Here is a 7,521-nt window from a genome sequence, read left to right as displayed (position 1 = left end):
TACAAAACCAATCCAAACGTTTAAAAAGTTACGTAACAAATCCAAATGTTTCCCCTTCTTACCGATTTAAGCCAAACGCTTACAAACGTTACGAAACAAATCCAAACGTTTCCCCTTTATAGCAATTTAAGCCAGAGGTTTACAAACGTTACGAAACAAATCCAAACATTTCCCCTATTTAGCGATTTAAGCCAAATGTTTACAAACGTTAAGAAACAAATCCAAACGTCTTCCCTTTTTACCGATTTAAGCCAAACGTTTACAAACCTTACGAAAGAAATCCAAAGGTTTCACCTTTTTAGCGATTGAAGCTAAACGTTTAAAACGTTACGAAATTAATCCTAACGTTTCCCCTTTTTAGCGATTTTAGCCAAACATTTAAAATGTTACAAAACCAATCCAAACGTTTAAAACCATACGAAACAAATCCAAACGTTCCCCCTTTTTATCTATTTAAGCTAAACATTTTAAACGTTACGAAACTAATCCAAACGTTTAAAACGTTACGAAACAAATCCAAATATTTCACCTTTTTAGCTATTTTAAGCCTAACATTTACAAATGTACGAAACAAATCCAAACGTTTCCCCTTTTAGCGATTTAAGCCAAACGTTTACAAACGTTTCGAAACAAATCCAAATGTTTACCCTTTTTAGTGATTTAAGCCAAACGTTTAAAACGTTACGAAACCGTCCAAACATTTGCAAACGTTACGAAATATATCCAAACATTTCCCCTTTTTAGCGATTTAAGCCAAAAGTTTATAACGTTAAGAAATAAATCTTAACAATCCAAACGTTTAAAATGTTATGAAACAAATCCAAATGTTTAAAACATTACGAAACAAATCCAAACATTTGGATTGGTTTCATAACGTTTGTAAACGTTTCAATTTGTTTCGTAACGTTTTCAAAGTTTGGCTTAAATCGCTAAAAAGGTGAAACGTTTGGTTTTGTTTCGTAATGTTTTTAAAAGTTTGGCTTAATTCGCTAAAAACGTGAAACGTTTCGATTTGTTTCGTAATATTTTAAAAATATGGATTGGTTTAATAACGTATTAAATGTTTGGCTTAAATCGCTAAAAAGATGATACGTTTGGGTTTGCTTCCTAACGTTTTAAGTTTAGTTGGTTTTAAAGCATTTTAAACGTTTGTCTTAAATCTCTAAAAAGGTGAAACATTTGGTTTTGTTTCGTAATGTTTTTAAACGTTTGGCTTAAACTGCTTAAAAGCTGAAACGTTTGGATTTGTTTCGTAACATTTATAAATGTTTGGATTGGTTTTGTAACATTTTAAACGTTTGGATTTGTTTCGTAACGTTTGTAAACATTTGCCTTAAATCGCTAAAAAGGTGAAACGTTTGGATTTGTTTCCTAACGTTTCTAAACGTTTGGCTTAAATCGCGAAAAAGGGGGAAAGTTTTGTTTTGTTTCGTAATGTTTGTAAACATTTGGCTTAAATTGCTAAAAAAGTGTAACGTTTGGATTTGTTTTGTAATGTTTGTAAACGTTTGGCTTAAATAGTTAAAAAGGTGAAACGTTTGGATTTGTTTCCTATCGTTTGAAAAGATTTGTTTCCTATCGTTTGAAAAGATTTGGCTTAAATGGTTAAAAATTTGAAACATTTGCTTTTGTTGCGTATCGTTTGTTAATGTTTGGCTTAAATCGCTAAAAAGGGGAAACATTTTAATTTGTTTCTTAACGTTTGTAAAGGTTTGGCTTAAATCGCAAAAAATGTAAAACATTTGGATTTTTTCGTAACGTTTGTAAAAGTTTGGCTTAAAGCGCTAAAAAAGTTAAACGTTTGGATTTTTTTCGTAACGTTTTAAACGTTTGGATTGGTTTCATGAAGTTTTAAACGTTTGGCTTAAATCGCTAAAAAGAGGAAACGTTTGGATTTATTTTGTAAATTTTGAAAACGTTTGGCTTAAATCGCTAAAATTGTGAAACGCTTGGTTTTGTTTCGTATAGTTTGTAAACGTTTGGATTAAATCGCTAAAAAGGTGAAACATTTCACCTTTTTAGCGATTTAACCGAAATGTTTGGATTTGTTTCATAACGTTTGTAAATGTTTGGTTTAAATAGATAAAAAGGTGAAACGTTTGGTTTTGTTTCGTAACGTTTTAAACGTTTGGGTTAAATCGCTAAAAAGGTGAAACATTTGAATTTGTTTTGTAACGTTTGTCAACGTTTGGCTTAAATCGCTAAAAAGGTGAAATGTTTGGATTTGTTTCTTAATGTTTGCAAACGTTAAGCTTAAATCGCTAAAAATGTGAAACATTTGGATTGGTTTCGTAACGTTTGTAAACGTTTGGCTTAAATTGCTAAAAAGGTGAAACGTTTGGATTTGTTTCGTAATATCTGTAAACGTTTTGTTTTGTTTCGTAACGTTTTAAGTGTTTGGATTATTTCCGTTTGGTTTTGTTTTGTAACGTTTTTAGCGATTGAAACGTTTGGATTTGTTTCGTAATGTTTTAAATGTTTGGATTTCGTAACGTCTGTAAGTGTTTGGCTTAAATCGCTAAAAATGCGAAGCGTTTGGGTTTGTTTCATAATGTTTCTAATGTTTGGCTTAAATCGCAAAAAACATGAAACGTTTGGATTTGTTTTGTAACGTCTTAAACGTTTGGATTGGTTTTGTAACAGTTTAAATATTTGGATTGGTTTTGTAACGTTTTAAATGTTTGGTTTAAATAGCTAAAGAGGTGAATCGTTTGGATTTGTTTAGTACTGTTTGTAAACGTTTGGCTTAAATCGGTAAAAAGGTAAAACGTTTGGGTCGGTTTTGTAACGTTTTAAACGTTTCGCTTAAATCGCTAAAAAGAGGAAACGTTTGGATTTGTTTCGCAACGTTTTAAACGTTTGGATTGGTTTCATAACGTTTTAAACGTTTGGATAGTTTCGTATCGGTTTACACTTTTGGCTTAAATCACTAAACTGATGAAGCGTTTGCATTTGATTCGTAACGTTTTAAACATTTTGATTTGTTCCATAACATTTTAAATATCTGGATCTTTTTCGTAACGTTTTAAACGTTTGGGTTGGTTTTGTAACGTTTTAATCTTTTTTAAATCGCTAAAATGTTCAAACGTTTATCTTTTATTTCATAGCTTTTGTAAATTTTTGACTTAAATCGCTAAAAATGGGAAACGTTTAGATTTGTTTGGTAATATTTGTGAACGTTTGGCTTAAATCACTAAAAAAGGTGAAACCTTTGGATTTGTTTCGTAATGTTTATAAACGATTGGCATAAATCGCTAAAAAGGTGAAACGTTTGGATTTGTTTCAACGTTTGTAAACGTTTTGCTTATATAGCTAAAATGGTGGAACGTTTGGTTTTGTTTCGTAACGTTTGTAAAGGTTTGGCTTAAATTTCTAAAAAGGGGAAACGCTTGGAGTTTTTTGTAACGTTCGTAAACGTTTTGCTTAAAAGGCGAAAAGTTTGGATTTTTTTCGTAACGTTTGTAAACGTTTGACTTAAATTGCTAAAAATGTGGAACGTTTTGTTTTGTTTCATAACGTTTGTAAACGTCTGGCTTAAATCCCTAAAAAATGGGAAACGTTTGAATTTGTATCGAAACGTTTTAAACGTTTGGATTGATTTCGTAACATTTTAAACGTTTGGCTTAAACCGCTAAAAAGGCGAAACGTTTTGATTTTTTTGTAATGTTTGTAAACGTTTGACTTAAATCGCTAACAATTTGAAACGTTAGGATTTGTTTCGAAACGTTTGTAAACGTTTGGCTTCAATCGATAAAAAGGTGAAACGTTGGGCTTAAATCGCTAAAAAGGTGAAACGTTTGGTTTTGTTTTGTAACGTTAGTAAACGTTTGGCTTCAATCACTAAAAAGGTAAAACGTTTGGATTTGTTTCGTAACGTTTGTAAAAGTTTGGCTTAAATCGCTAAAAAGGTGAAACGTTTGAATTTGTTTGTAATGTCTTAAACGTTTGGATTGGTTTTGTAACGGTGAAAATGTTTGGCATAAATCGCTAAAAAGGTGAAACATTTGGATTTGTTTTTTAACGTTTGGCATAAATCATTAATAAGGTGAAACGTTTGGATTGGTTTCGTAACGTTTGTAAATGTTTGGCTTAAATTGCTAAAAAGGTGAAACGTTTTGATTTGTTTCGTAACGTTTATAAACATCTGGCTCAAATCTCTAAAAAGGGGAAACGTTTGGATTTGTTTCGTAACATTTTTCACGTTTGGATTTGTTTCGTAACGTTTTAAACGTTTGGCTTAAATTGCTAAAAAGGTGAAACGTTTGGATTTGTTTCGTAACGTTTGTAAACGTTTGGCTTAAATCATTAAAAAGGTGAAACGTTTGGTTTAGTTTTGTAACGTTTGTAAACGTTCGGATTGGTTTCGTAACATTTTAAATGTTTGGCTTCAATCGCCAAAAAAGTGAAACGTTTGGTTTTGTTTCGTAACGTTTGGCTTAAATCGCTAAAAAGGTGAACCGTTTGGATTTGTTTCGTAATGTTTGTAAACGTTTCGCTTAAATCGCTAAAAAGGTGAAACGTTTGGATTTATTTCATAAAGTTCTAAACGTTTGGATTGGTTTCTTAACGTTTTAAACATGTGGATGGTTTCGTAAGGTTATAAACGTTTGGCTTAAATCGCTAAAAAGGGGAAACGTTTGGATTTGTTTTTTAACGTTTTAAACGTTTGGATTGGTTTCATAACGTTTTAAATGTTTGGCTTATATCGCTAAAAATCTTAAATGTTTGGTTTTGTTTCGTAACGTTTGTAAACGTTTGGCTTAATTCTCTAAAACAGTGAAACATTTGGATTTGTTTTGTAACGTTTGTAAACATTTGGCTTATACCGCTAAAAAGGTGAAACCGTTGGATTTGTTTCGTAACCTTTTAAACGTTTGGATTGGTTTTGTAACGTTTTAAATGTTTGGCTTAAATCGCTAAAAAGGTGAAATATGTGGATTTGTTTCGTAACGTTTGTAAATGTTTGGCTTAAATTGCTAAAATGGTGAAACGTTTGGATTTGTTGCGTAACGTTTTAAACGTTTGGATTGGTTTCGTAACGTTTTAAACGTTTGGCTTGTATCGCTAAAAAGGTAAAACGTTTGGATTTGTTTCTTAACGTTTTAAACGTTTGAATTGGTTTCGTAACGTTTTAAACGTTTGGATTGGTTTAGTAATATTTTAAACGTTTGGCTTAAATCGCTAAAAAGGTGAAACGTTTGGATTTGTTTCGTAACGTTTTAAACGTTCGAATTTGTTTCGTAACGTTTGTATACATTTGGCTTAAAACGCTAAAAAGGTGAAACGTTTGGATTTCTTTCGTAACATTTTAAATGTTTGGATTTGTTTAATAACGTTTTAGACGTTTGGATTGTTTTTGTAAAGTTGAAAACGTTAGGCTTAAATCTATAAAAAGGTGAAACATTTGGATTTGTTTCAGAACGTTTGTAAACGTTTGGCTTAAATCGCTAAAAAGGTGAAACGTTTGGTTTTGTTTCGTAACGTTTGTAAACATTTGGATTGGTTTTGTAACGTTTTATATGTTTTGCTTAAATCACTAAAAAGGTGAAACATTTGGTTTTGTTTCGTAACGTTTGGCTTAAATCGCTAAAAAAGTGAAATGTTTGTATTTGTTTCGTAATGATTGTAAATGTTTGGCTTAATTTGTTAAAAAGGGAAAACGTTTAGATTTGTTTCGTAACCTTTTTAACGTTTGGATTGTTTCGTAACGTTTTATACGTTTGGAATGGTTTCGTAACGTTTTAAGCGTTTGGCTTAAATCGCTAAAAAGGTGAAACGTTTGGATTTGTTTCCTAACGTTTTAAACATTTGGATTGGTTTCGTAACTTTTTAAATGTTTGGCTTAAATCGCTAAAAAGGTGAAACGTTTTGTTTCGTAACATTTGTAAACGTTTGGCTTAAAACGCTAAAAAGGGGAAACGTTTGGATTTGTTTCGAAACGTTTTTAACATTTGGCCTAAATCGCTAAAAAGGTGAAACGGTTGGATTTATTTCGTAACCTTTTAAACATTTGGATTGGTTTTGTAATGTTTTAAATGTTTGGCTTAAAACGCTAAAAATGTGAAACGTATGGATTTGTTTTGAAATTTTTGTAAACTTTTGGCTTAAATCGTTAAAAAGGTGAAACGTTTGGATTCGTTTTAAATGTTTGGATTGGTTTTATAACGTTTTAAATATTTGGCTCAAATCGCTTAAAATGTGAAACGTTTGGATTTGTTTCTTAACGTTTTAAACATTTGGCTTAAATCGCTAAAAATGGGAAATGTTTGGATTTGTTTCGTAATGTTTTAAACCTTTGGATTGGTTTCGTAACGTTTTAAACGTTTGGCATAAATCGCTAAAAAGGTGAAACTTTTGGATTTGTTTCGTAATGTTTTAAAAGGTTGGATTGGTTTCGTACTATTTTTAACGATTTGCTAAATCGATAATAAGGTGAAACGTTTGGTTTTGTTTCGTAACGTTGGTAAACATTTGGCTTAAATTACTAAAAATGGGAAACGTTTGGATTTGTTTGATAACGTTTTAAACGTTTGGATTGGTTTCATAACGTTTAAAACATTTGGATTAGTTTCGTAACGTTTTAAACGTTTTGATTTGTTTCTTGCTCTGCCGCAGCACGAGCACGAGTACGAACAACGTTGTCCATATCCTAAGGATTGAAAAAACAATTTAAATAACACATAATTCATACCCAAGTATGAAACAAACAAGTAACGATTAGGAATTCCCGAGAAATCAACAGCAATAAAATATTCACCCAAGTGAAATAACATTAACAATTTACAGCATCAAATCAACATATAACGACTGACTCGACGCAATCCTATTGGTGTAGGCAGAATGTTTTAAAAATCAAAAGATGACATTTTTAAAGACATGACAGAAACCTATATCCGCAGTAGTTCCTAAGACACAACCATACTTAACAGAGTAAACAGATAGCATGCAAATGGCCTCGGTTTGAAACCAAAGCTCTGATACCAAGTTTGTCACGACCCATTTTCATGAATCGTGACCGGCGCTAGGGTATGGGTAATGTAGTACCAAAACCTGTAGCTAGCCTTTCAAATAACATACAAACACATAAACCTGCAGAAAACCAATGCTCGGGGGCAACCGAGACTTCAGCCTAAAACTAGCAGTTATAATATTCAACATTTAAAATAACATGCTTTCCAATAATGGTATTAAGTAGGCATAACATAAATAATCCGGAATAATCATATAACATGCCAGAGCAATAATAATTCAGTCAGACCAATCTGAGAACAACTAGAATAAATTAAAGACGTCTAGTTACTACTGCGGTCTAAGAATAAAACAGTTTTACAGTTTATCAAAATAATAAAAACCTCCGAGAAAGTAAACAAACGGAGATCAGCGACTCTCTCAAATCATAACCCTGGAAAAATTGGGAAAACAACTGGGTCAGATATACAGAGATGAGTTTATACCACTATCTACATTTATTAAGTGGAAAATCATTAAAACCGTTTAGAACATTTAATAACGATATTACGA

Source organism: Mercurialis annua, linkage group LG6 (assembly GCF_937616625.2).
Source record: "Mercurialis annua linkage group LG6, ddMerAnnu1.2, whole genome shotgun sequence".
In the NCBI taxonomy this organism is placed as follows: domain Eukaryota; kingdom Viridiplantae; phylum Streptophyta; class Magnoliopsida; order Malpighiales; family Euphorbiaceae; genus Mercurialis; species Mercurialis annua.
The sequence above is the reverse complement of the archived record's forward strand: the minus strand, read 5'-3'. Positions refer to the sequence as shown.